We start from the raw sequence: 13,674 nt of genomic DNA on the forward strand, positions 1-13,674 counted from the left end.
AAAGAGATCTATGCTTGGATTTGGGATGATAAAGTATTTATTAGAAGGGCTACAAAAAGGACTAATTTTTTCACTTTGGAGAACATGAAAAGGATTGATGTTTACATTAAATTTATAGGAAATGATGATCCTAGGTGTCACACATGCAAGAAAAATCATTGGAGGTTTATCAGGAAAGGTTTTTTAAAGTTCTTCTCTTCCAAAAGAAGCAATAGCTGTCATTTTTGTTCCTTTTTGCTCAGTTGTTTTCATAGAGTTTGGTATTTTTGTGCTTTTTCCTTTGAAAAAATGTGGGGCCCACTAAAACACATTAAGTCGAGTAACTATGTGGATTTGAGAGATAATAAAGAGCTATAAGAGATCTTTCAAATGGTGGGCTTCACTCCTTTCTTCTTAGCCATGAAGGGCTACAACAAGGAGCTCTCGGCCAGGGTTTGTAAATCCTAGCCACATGGGGTGGTTATGGTGGGAAGAATTACCTTCATAGTGTCGCCTGAGTACATAGTAGAGGTGACCAGATTGCAGATTGAAGGAGAGAAAGTGGAGAAAAAGAGCATGAGAGACTAGAGAGGCTTCATGAAAAAATTCTTTGAGAAAGGCGAAAAATGGTTATTTCCAAAATGGGTATGATTGTTCAACCCTTCCTAAGCATTTTCCTTTGGTCAACTATCATGTTATGTAGTATTTTAGCTTAGAGGGTCATTATCCTACTGTCCATGGCTATCACTTCCCTATTTTGAACCACATTAGACACCATAAGATTAATATGTCATTCTTTCTATTTTCATCCTCTGATGCCTCTATTCAAAATGGGGCAAATTTGACTTTACATTAGGGTTTTATTTACTTAATTTATAAGTATGTCATTTATCATACCCCAACCATAAGTTGTATTGCTTTGGCCTTTAGGAGTTAGGGTAGCTATAAGAAAATCCCTAAAATAATCCGTTTAATCTCTGAGAACCCTAAGGAGGCCTTGTTGGATTTAACCCCAAAGAAAAGGAAAAGTGAAATACCTAAAACAACCTAAGGAAAGCTAAGAGGTCTAGTAGTGAGTCTACCAAAAGAGCTTGACCATTGACTTGGAGATTCAGAACTTGGAAGAGGAAGATGTGAAAGGAACAAAGAAAGAAAAAGTTGAGTGTAGCTCAGGGGAAAGAAGGTTAGCTAGGCTTCGTGCCAAAGAGAAGAATCAACCTACCAAGATAGACTAATTTGTATGAAATTTATTATATTAAAGACGAGGCTGACTCTCAAGATAATTCTGAGGATGAGGATGTTAATGTGGATGAGGAGAAACTGACTAAAATCCCTGATGAGAACATGGACGTAGAAGAGTAAATTGAAGAAGAAAACAACAAATCGGAAAGTGAACAAGAATCTCCTTTCAAAGAGCACAATGGCCTAGTCTCCTCTACATATATGGAAATGGTTCCCTGATTGCCTTTGAGGCCAACCCAGGAGGCTAACAACACTGTTCAGGAGCAATTGAATGACATGAAGACAAAATTGCAAGTCTACAAAAGAAATATGATGAACATGATAGTAAGATGAAAATTTTGTTTGATGCTTTTAATTCTCTCTGTAATATCACAAATGGGATAATGAAGAATGCAGTCCTAGGTATGGTTTCTGGTAAAGGTAGATTGAATAAAATTAGGAAGAAGAAGGGCAAGAAGGGTATAAGAGAGATGACAGAGGAGGACGAAGAAGATAAGAAGAAGACATGGAAGCAAAATGTCAGCAGGCTCGAGCGGGAAAGGAATCTAATAAAGAAGTAATGGTCTCTTTGTTTTCTCTAATTTGGTCTTTTTGTTATATTTTTCTTTAGTTGGTTACTTGGAGCCTGCGTGCCCAATTTGACAGACTTTATTTTAATTAATTATACTAAGACTGGCTCGGTTATGGTTGATAAAGATAATGCTAGAAACATCATTAGTAGTATAACGTATGATAATAGGTATTGTGATACTTCTGCTATTAACATTGGGTATCATACTAGGAAAAATTTTGATCATTTTTTATTAGAACTAGTTCCTTTTTGCTAGGTATTTTACAATTGGTGTTTGGTTTATGATGTAATTCAGCTTCTCTTTTTGCTCAAGGCCATCTCCTTTCTTATCTAATAAAAAAAATGGACTAAGATAATAACCTAAAATAAATAAATATATTATTAATTAATTAATTATTCCCATACTTGGAATGGCATTGTATCCCTTTAAGAACTAACCTTTCATATTCTTTTCTCCCTTCATTAAGATGGAACTTCCAGTCAAATCTTGTGATTTGAACATGGAACGGATCGTATCTTGCTTCTAAAATTAACCTTTTCCAACACATAATCTTTTGGCATTTGAAAATTTGTTCATTATTTATTCATTATAAACTATTCAATATTATTTTATAGCCTTTAGGTTCTTCATGGAATTGGTTGTGCTTGCGTATTAGAAATTTTTTAGCGATCTTCTGTATACTGCCGTGCCAAGGGGTGGCTGCAGTTTATTCTTTATTTATAAACGATACGTGTTAAATATGTATTCTAATCCGGGAAGACTAAATCAACATTTATTTCGATTACGTGAATGAATAAAAATTTACAAGTGAAAGAAACGGTTGAAAATTTACACCGATCTTCTAAATACAGCCGCATCAACGGGTGGCTGAACATTATTCACTATTGATGCACTATAGAATGAATGAATCCAGTTTTATTTGTCTGTCTCGAGAATGGATGAGAACAGGAGAGGAGCGAAAATTGGTTTCAGTGGCTGTCCATACGGCTAGATTCGGAAGTAGGGTCTTCACCATTACGAAAGAGGCCCACATGTGAGCTGTACAGGCATGGAATATGGTTGCTGAGGCCGCACAGGTGCCCAATCCGTCGCTGATAAAAGAGATTTCTTTGGGGGCGGTGCGGGCGGTATGGCTGCACCTGGCAGAAACATGCACGATAAAGAGAAGGAAGTACATTAGTTTCCAACGCATGAAATTCTCCGACAAGTGATATGACATCCAATGCAATACTCTCATCTATATATATGACATCCAAATTTAAGAAGGTCCTACGAGGACCTCTGTTCCGTCAAATGATGCATTCAATGTCTTATGCGTAGTGCAGGTGAAACAATTTACGATCTGCTCCGTATTGAAATTAGAAGCTTTGACTAACTAATTACATCTTAACGAAAAAAGAAATCTCCCAAAATTAATTTACTGTCAGGGTTACAATTATAACTGAGGGTATGGTTCAGTTTATGGTTATGTTTTGGATTAGAGTTAAGATTAGTATTATGGTCAGGGTTAAGGTTTATAACATGGTTAGGGTTAGGAATTTGATAATGATTAGAATGTATATCATGATTAGAATTAGCATCAAGTTTTGGTTTTCGTATAGGATCATGGTTAGAGTTAGGGTTAGTATTGGGGTTAGTCTTAATGATTATAATTAGCGTAAAGTTTAAAGATTATAATTAAAATTAGGATTAGGGTTAGGGTTAGGGTTAGGATTGCATAGAAAGATGGTCTATGATGATATCTATGAGAGTTAGGGTTGTTAGGGTTAGGGTCTAGATTAGAGGGAGTTATAGTATTATAGATAAAATAATAGTTATAATTGATTTTAGTTAACGATTATAGTTATTATTGTAGGATAATGCTTGGGGTAAGGGTTCAAGTTCAGGTTCAATTAGAATCCGTATTAGGGTTAGGGATAGAGTTTAATTAGGATTAGGGTTAGGATTACAACTAAATTAAGGTTACAGTTAGTGTTATGACTCAAGAAGGGTTAGGATTCAAGGATAAAGCATGTTGTCAGGGTTATGATTAGGATTAGGTTTTAGGTTTAAGACTAAGTATTATTGTTAGCGTTAGGGTTTAGGGTTACAGTTAGGTTCGGGTGAGGGTTTCATGTTATGGTTATGGTTAGGGTTAGGGTTATAATTATAATTAGTGTTAGCATTAAAGAATATAATTATTGATTATAATTAAAATTAGAATTAGGGTTAGGGTTAGAATTAGGGTTAGGGTTAGGGTTATAATCATAATTAGTGTAAGGGTTATAATTAGGGTTAGGTTTAGGGTTAGTATTGGGGTTTGTCTTAGTGATTATAATTAGGCTAAGGTTTAAAGATTATAAATAGTGATTATAGTCATTATAGTCATTATTATAGATAGTATGTGATGATAGGTATAAGAGTTAGGGTTTGGGTTAGGATTAGGGTTTTTAGAGTTAGGGTTGGATATAAAGTTAGGTTTAGGGTCATTAGCAAGTTAGGGTTAAGGTTAGGGTCTAGATTACAGGGTGTAATAGTAGTATAGATAAAATAATAGTTGTAATTGGTTTTAGTAACTATTAGAGTTATTATTGTAGGATAATGCTTGGGGTAAAGGTTCAGGTTCAATTAAAATCAGTATTAGGGTTAGGGATAGGGTTTAATTAGGATTAAGGTTAGCATTACAACTAAATTAATAGATCTTTGTTTGAAGGTTAGTATTATAATCCAATTAGGGTTATGGGTTATGTTAGCATAAATATTGGGGATAACGTCAAGCATAGGTTGGATTTACAATCGAGGTTACTTCAAGGTTATGGTTGATGTTCAAAATAGGGTTTAAATAGTAATTATGGTTAAGGTTAATTTTAGGGTTAGGATTACGGTTAGGGTTAAGGTTTACTATTAAGGAACATAAGTTTATGGTTGGGGTTTAGTGTCAGGGTTACAATTATGTTTAGTGTTTACATCAAATTTAGGGTTAGAATTAGGGTTATGGTTCAATTACATTAAGGTTAGGGTTAAATTGGTATTAATGTTCTATTAGGATTAGGGTTTGGGCTAGATTAAAGCTAGGAATAGATTATGATAAAATCTCAATTTGAATTAGGATTATATTTAGGGCAAGATTGTTGTCAGGGTTAGGGTTTAGGATTATAGTTAGATTAAAGTTAGGATGAGGGTTGGGGTTAGGATTATGATTAGGGTTATGGTTAAGTTTATTGTTTACATCATGTTTGGCATTAAGGTTAGGTTTATCATGATGGTTAGGCTTAGGCTTAGGGTCATAGTTAGGATTATGGTTAGGGCTAGGGTTTACATCAAGCTAGGGTCAAGGTTAAGATTAGGGTTTGGGTCAAGGTTAGGGTTAGGATTCTGGCTAGGTTCATTATCATTATCATGATTTGAGTTAGGTTTAGGCTTATGGTTAGGGTGAGGATTATGGTTCATGTTAGGGTTTAAGATTAAGGATAGGGTTAGCATAATGGTTTGAGTTAGGGTTTAGGTTTAGGATTAGGATTATGGATAGGATTTACTCTTAGGATTAAGGATAGGTTTTTGGTTTTGGTTAGAGTTAGGGTTAGGGTTTAGGTTTGGGTTATGGTTAGGATTAGGTTTTAGGGTTAAGACTAAGTATTATTGTTAGGGTTAGGGCTTAGGGTTATGGTTAATATTGTAGTTAGTTTTAGGGTTTAAATATAGCTCAAGTTATAGCTTAATTAGAATTATGATTCAAGCATATTTAGGGTTATGGTTACATTTACTTAGGGTTATGGTTAGGCTAGAATTAGGGCTATTATTGTGCTATAATGCTTGGATTAATTTATATTTAGATTAGGAGAATAATAATTATGATTAAGGTTATGGTTATGGTTTTAGAAAGGTTAGGGATATAATTTTGATTAGGGTTAGGGTTTGGATCATCATTGGATTAGAATTAGATTCAAGGTTTGGGATAGGGATAGAACCCCAAGTTTAGTGAGTCACATATTTGTAAATTTACAATGTGTTTTAATTAATTTAAAATGGATATAATAATTTAGGGAAATACAAAACCAAAAATAAATTTAAAATTCTAATAAATCTATTGAAACAAATTTTCATTTTTAAACCCCAAAACATGAAATTTTACAAAATAGTATATACTATAATTTATATAAATTTTCTGAAATATTCAAAAATAAGTTACATGTGCATATCCATGACTAAGATGGTGGTAATTGCATAGATTGAACTCAAAACTTCTAAGAAATTGGTAAGTTCTTATCAATCAAACTTTTCATAAAAGTGAACTTAACGTCCTAAAATCATGGAAGAATCTTAATCAACCTTTCTATCTATCCTTGGTACTACACAAGTGGTAAAATTTATAAGTATTGTATAATTCATTTGGATCTCTTATGAGAGAAAATTTTGAATGCGTTGTAAAAATATTAATTGACCTTGATTTTCTATTGTTAATTTATATGAGATAGACATATTTATTGACAAGATAATTAATACCATAAAATAGATAAAAATCTACTTAAAACACCATCATTGATTTGATTTCTATGCTTATCAAAAGAATAATATTATTTTAGAACCATTTATTTTGCACATTATTACTATCTATTCAATCCTTCTTTGTCTATAACTCCATCTTTGATGGTATTTTATTTGAATTCATATAATATACTTAAAACACATATGTAAAAGTGAGATAACTATAAATTTAAAAAACATTTAACGCATTTAAATCTCATTTTTTTATATGCAAGCTATAATAGTATTCAAATAGGGTTAGGGTTTAAGGATAAAGTATCGTGTAAAGGTTAGGATTATATAATAAAGCTTGATTTTAAGGTCAACAATAAGGTTTAATTAGGTTAATCTATATAACGATTATTGTTAGGGTTATGGTTCAATTAATCTTAGGATTAGGGTTAGGATTATGATTATTTTTATGATTAAGGTTTATGTTTTTGGTGAGGATTATGGTTAGGATTAGGACTATGGTTATGGCTAGGGTTAGGTTTAATTCATGTTTAGTATTTGTGTTAAGGTGAGTGCTAGGGCTAGGGTTTAGGGTTAGAATTTAAAGTTAGGGTTAGGATTATGTTTAGGGCTAGGATATACATCATTGTTAGGGATAGAGTTAGGGTTAGCAATATGTTTTGCATTATATTTAGGGTTATGGTTAGGTTTCATTGTCAAGTTTAATGAATATTTAGAGTTATGGTTATGTTGCAGTTGGTATTATAGGATAATGCATTCGTAAAACTTATTATCATTTTATTATAAAATATTAAAAAATCCTTCATTATTATGTATTTTTCTTATGAATTGGTTTTCATTATTTAAATATTTTTATTAGATTAATACCTTTAAATTTTCTTGTAATAAATAGAGGCATTTTAAAATAGATTAAACTTAGTTTTAATTAAAATAATCTTATTAATACATACTAAAATAGTTTAAAATTTCTTTTGATTAAGATTACTTGTTTTATTCTAACTCTACTCTTATTTAAATAACCTTAATGCTATCTCTAATACAATCCTAACCCTAATTATAATTAAACAAAATCCTTATTTAAGGGTTTAACATTTGAGAAATATAAATTGGATTTTTTCAATATAGAAACATTATATTTTAGTACAATGAAACTTTTGTGTGATGCTTTTAATTCTCTTTGTAATATCATAGATGGGATAATGAAGAATGCAGTCCTAGGTATGGTTTATGGTAAAGGTAGACCGAATAAAATTAGGAAGAAGAATGGAAAGAAGGGTATAAGAGAGATGACGGAGGAGGACGAAGAAGATGAGAAGGAGACATGGAAGCAGAATGTCGTCAGTCGACAGGCTCTAGCGGGTATGGAATCTAATAAAGAAGTAATGGTTTCTTGGTTTTCTCTACTTTGGTCTTTTTTGTTATGTTTTGCTTTAGATGTTTATTTGGGGCTCCGTGATGGTTGATAAAGATAATGCTCGAAACATCATTAGTAGTATAGCTTATGATAATAGGTATTGTGATACTTCTGCTATTAACATTGGGTATGATACTTAACATTGGGTATGATACTAGCATCCGTAGAAATAGTTTCGAAGGTAGAAAAAAATTTATCATTTTTTATTAGAACTGGTTCATTTTTGCTAGCTATTTTATAGTTGGTGTTTGGTTTATGATGTAATTCTGCTTCTCTTTTCATTCAGGGTCATCTCCCTGCTTATCTAATAAAAAAAAATGGAATAAGACAATAACCTAAAATAAATAGAATATATTATTAATTAATTAATTATTTCCATACCTGAAATGACATTGTATCCCTTAACAACTAACCTTTGATATTCTTTTCTCCCTTCATTAAGATGGAAATTTCAGTCACAAGATTTGAACAAGGAACAGATCGTATCTTGCTTCTAAAACTAACCTTTTCCAAAACATAATTTTTTGGCATTTCAAAATTTGTTCATTATTTATTCATTTATAAACTATTCAACATTATTTTATAGGCTTTAGGTTCTTCATGGAATTGGTTGTGTTTGCGTATTAGAAAATTTATGCCGATCTTCTGTATACTGCCGTGCCAACGGGTGGCTGGAGTTTATTCTTTATTTATGCACGATACGTATTAAATATGTATTCTAATCTGGGAAGACTAAATCAACATTTATTTCGATTACGTGAATGAATAAAAATTTACAAGTGAAAGAAACGATTGAAAATTTACACCGACGGGTGGCTGAACATTATTCACTATTGATGCACTATAGAATGAATGAATCCAGTTTTATTTGTCTGTCTTGAGAATGGATGAGAATAGGAGAGGAGAGAAAATTGGTTTCAGTGGCTGTCCATACGGTGAGATTCGGAAGCAGGGTCATCACCATTACGAAAGAGGCGCACATGTGACCAGTTTTGGTCTGATAAAACAGAGTTTTTGGAGAGCGGTACGGGCATGGAATATGCTTGCTGAGGCCGCACAGGTGCCCAATCCGTTTCTGATAAAAGAGATTTCTTTGGGGGCGGTGGGGGCGGTGGGGTGGTATGGTTGCACCTGGCCGAAACATGCACTATAAACAGAAGGAAGTACACAATAAACAGTACTCTCAGTTTCCAACGCATGAAATTCTCCATATTTTCTTTCTTGTATTAAGCGCACAGAAAACACTTTACGTTTCAACTAAATGATTAGTTAGTAGCCGAAAACTGATATGACATCCAATGCAATACTCTCATCTATATATACAGGGAGCCCTAAATTTAAGAAGCTCCTACGAGGACCTTTGTTCCGTCAAATGATGCATTCAATGTCTTGTGCGTAGTGGAGACGAAAAAATTTACGATCTGCTCCCTATTCAAATTAGAAGCTTTGACTAACTAATTAAATCTTAAGAGAGCATGAAAGAAATCTCCCAAAATTAATTCTAAGTGCCGAGCTTCCTAATTTAAAAAAATAAGAACTAGCTTACATATATTTTATTTTAATCAAATATATATATAATACGCTGAGAGATATCTTTATCGAGGCGCCTATTAGAATTCAGGTACATGATAAAAATAGACGCAACATGGGAATTTATTACAATATTATTATATTATTACATAGAGATATATGAAATTTTAAATATCTATTTAGACTATTTTATACAATATATGTGTTGCAAGATCAAAGTAAATACTAAAACCTAAGATATATTAAACTTTATTGAATGATAATATAAAACTTTATTTAATTGCGAGTATTATGGTTATGGTTAGCATTACGGTTAAGGTTAGTGTTATGGTTAGGATTAAGGTTTACATCATGGTTCGGGTTAGATTTATGATTAGGGTTAGGGTTATGATAATGTTTAGGGTTTATATCATGGTTAGGGTTAGCATCAACGTTAGGGTTTGGTTTTGGTTTAGGATTATGGTTAGCATTAAGGTTTAGGATTACAGTTAGGATTATGGTTAGGGTTACGGTTATGGTTATGGTTATGGTTTAATATTAGGGTTAAATTTATGGTTAAGGTTAGGGTTTAGTGTCAGAGTTACAATTATAACCGAGGGTATGGTTAAGATTAGGGTTAAGGTTAGTATTATGGTTAGGGTTAAGGTTTATATCATGGTTGGTGTTAGGAATATGATAACAGTTAGGGTGTATATCATGGTTAGGGTTAGGAATATGATAACAGTTAGGGTGTATATCATGGTTAGGGTTAGCATCAAGTTTGGTTTTCGCATAGGATCATGGTTAGAGTTAGGGTTAGTATTGGGGTTAGTCTTAGTGATTATAATTAGGGTAAAGTTTAAAGATTATAATTAAAATTAGGATTAGGGTTAGGGTTAGGTCTAGAATTATAATTAGGATTAGGGTTAGGGTTAGGGTTAAGATTGCATAGAAAGATAGTCTACGATGATAGCTATGAGAGTTAGGGTTTGGGTCAGGATTAGGGTTGTTAGGGTTAGGGTCTAGATTAGAGGGAGTTATAGTATTATAGATAAAATAATAGTTATAATTGGTTTTAGTTAATGATTATAGTTATTATTGTAGGATAATGCCTGGGGTAAGGGTTTAGGTTCAAGTTCAGGTTCAATTAGAATCAGTATTAGGGTTAGGGATAGGGTTTAATTAGGATTAGGGTTAGCATTACAACTAAATTAAGGTTACAATTAGTGTTATGACTCAGAAAGGGTTAGGATTCAAGGATAAAGCATGTTGTTAGGGTTATGGTTAGGATTACATTTTAGGGTTAAGACTAAGTATTATTGTTAGGGTTAGGGTTAATAATTATAATTAGTGTTAAATTTATAATTAGGGTTAGGTTTAGGGTTAGTATTGGGGTTAGTCTTAGTGATTATAATTAGGGTAAGGTTTAAATATTATAAATAGTGATTATAATTTCAATTAGGGTTAGGGTTAGGGTTCGGGTTAGAATTAAAATTAGGATTAGGGTTAGGGTTATGGGTTATGGGTTATGTTAGCATAAAGATTGGGGATAAGGTCAACCATACATTGGATTTATAATCAACGTCACTTCACGGTTACGGTTGACGTTCAAATTAGGGTTTAAATAGTAATTATGGTTAAGGTTAATTTTAGGGTTAGGATTAGGGTTAGGATTATGGTTAGGGTTAAGGTTTACTTATAAGGAACATAAGTTTATGGTTAGGGTTTACATCAAAGTTAGGGCTAGAATTAGGGTTATGGTTCAATTACATTAAGGTTAGGGTTAAATTGGTATTAATGTTCTATTACGATTAGGGTTTGGGCTAGGTTAAGGTTAGGAATAGATTATGATAAAATCTCCATTTGAATTAGAGTTACATTTAGGACACAATTGTTGTCAAGGTTAAGGTTTAGGATTATGGTTAGGTTATAGTTAGGATTAGGGTTGGGGTTAGGATTATGATTAGGGTTATGGTTAAGTTTATTATTGAAATCATGTTTGGAATTAAGGTTAGGTTTAGGATGATGGTTAGGCTTAGGCTTAGGCTTAGGCTTAGGGTCATAGTTAGGATTATGTTTAGGGTTAGGATTTACATCAAGCTAGGGTCAAGGTTAAGATTAGGGTTTGGGTCAAGGTTAGGGTTAGGATTCAGGCTAGGGTCATTATTAATATTATGGTTTGAGTTAGGTTTAGGCTTAGGGTTAGGGTGAGGATTATGGTTAATGTTAGGGTTTAAGATTAAGGATAGGGTTAGGGTAATGGTTTGAGTTAGGGTTTAGGGTTAGCATTAGGATTATGGATAGGATTTACTCTTAGGATTAAGGATAGGTTTTGGGTTTTGGTTAGGGTTAGGGTTTAGGGTTATGGTTAAGATTGTAGTTAGTTTTAGGGTTTAAATATAGCTCATGTTATAGCTTAATTATAATTATGATTCAAGCATATTTAGGTTTATGGTTACATTTACTTAGGGTCATGGTTAGGCTAGAATTAGGGTTACTATTGTGCTATAATGCTTAGATTCATTTATATTTAGATTAGGAGAATAATAATTATGATTAAGGTTATGGTTAGGGATTGAGTAGGGTTGGGAATAGAATTATGATTAGGGTTAGGGTTTGGATCATCATTAGGATTAGAATTAGATTCAAGGTTTGGGATAGGGATAGAACCTTGGTATTAAAGATAGAACCCCAAATTTAGTGAGTCACATATTTGTAAATTTACAATGTGTTTTAATTAATTTGAAATGGATATAATAATTTAAGAAAATCCAAAAAAAAAGAAAAATTTCAAATTATAATGAATCTATTAAAATAGATTTTAATTTTTAAACCCAAAAGCATGAAATTTTATAAAATAGTATATACTATAAGTTATATAAATTTTATGAAATATTCAAAATAAGTTACATGTGCATATCCATGACTAAGATGGTGGTAATTGCATAGATTGAGTTCAAACCTTCTAAGAAATTGGTAAGTTCTTATCAATCAAACTTTTCATAAAAATGAACTTAAAGTCCTAAAATCATGAAAAAATCTAGGTCAACCTTTCTGTCTATCCTTGATACTACAAAAGTGGTAAAATTTATAATTGAAATTGATTTTCTATTGTTAATATATTTGAGAAAGACATATTTATGGACAAGAAAGTTGACCACCAAGAAAATGTCCAACTTTACAATATTCAAATTATCAAATTGTATTCACAGATCCAATTGGAACCATTATTAATATGTTTTACAATTAATTTATATTAAATATATATAATATACTTAAAACACATCTGTAAAAGTGAGATAACTATAAATTTAGAAAACATTTAATGCACTTAAATCTCATTTTTTTTATATGCAAGCTGTAATAGTATTCAAATAGGGTTAGGGTTTAAGGATAAAGCTTGGTGTGCAAGTCAGGATTATATAATAAAGCTTGATTTTAAGGTCAAATTTAAGATTTAATTAGGTAAATCTATATAAGGATTATTGTTAGGGTTATGGTTCAATTAATGTTATGATTAGGGTTAGGATTATGATCATTTTTATGATTAAGGTTTATGTTTTTGGTTAGGATTATGGTTAGGATTAGGACTATGGTTATGGCGAGGGATAGGTTTACTTCATGTTTAGTATTAGGGTTAAGGTTAGGGCTAAGGGTAGGGTTTAGGGTTAGAATTTAAAGTTAGGGTTAGGATTATGTTTAGGGCTAGGGTATACATCATTGTTAGGGATAGAGTTAGGGTTAGCAATATGTTTTGCATTATATTTAGGGTTAAGTTTTTAGGGTTATGGTTAGGTATTATTGTCAAGGATAATGAATATTCAGAGTTATGGTTATGTTACAATTGTTATTATAGGATAATGCATTCATAAAACTTATTATCATTTTATTATAAAATATTAAAAAAATCCTTCACTATTATGAATTTTTCTTATGAATTGGTTTTCATTATTTAAATATTTTTATGAGATTAATACATTTAAATTTTGTTGTAATAAAATAAAGGCATTTTAAAATAGATTAAACTTAGTTTTAATTAAAATAATTTTATTAATACAAATATTAAAATAGTTTAAACTTTCTTTTGATTAAGATTTATTTGTTTTATTTTAACTCTACTCTTATAAAAATTAAATGCTAACCCAATACAACCTTAATGCTATCCCTAATACAACCCTAACCCTACCCATAATTCAAAAACAATCTTATTTAAGGGTTTAACATTTGAGAAATATAAATTTGATTTTTTCAATATAGAAACATTATATTTTGATGACTAAAATTATTTGCTTAAATATGTGACTTTGATTTTTCAAATTTACAAAAATTAAATTTTATGTTTACAATTTAGAAACATACAAGTTTGTTTTTAACTTTCTAAATTGATAACTAATATTCTTGCAACATTATGAAAAAAATAGTATGTTCTATCATTACATTTTTATTACTACAATTTAGAAACATAAAAATTCTTTTTGATCT

The sequence above is a fragment of the Cryptomeria japonica genome, chromosome 9 (assembly GCF_030272615.1).
Source record: "Cryptomeria japonica chromosome 9, Sugi_1.0, whole genome shotgun sequence".
Taxonomy (NCBI): Eukaryota; Viridiplantae; Streptophyta; class Pinopsida; order Cupressales; family Cupressaceae; genus Cryptomeria; species Cryptomeria japonica.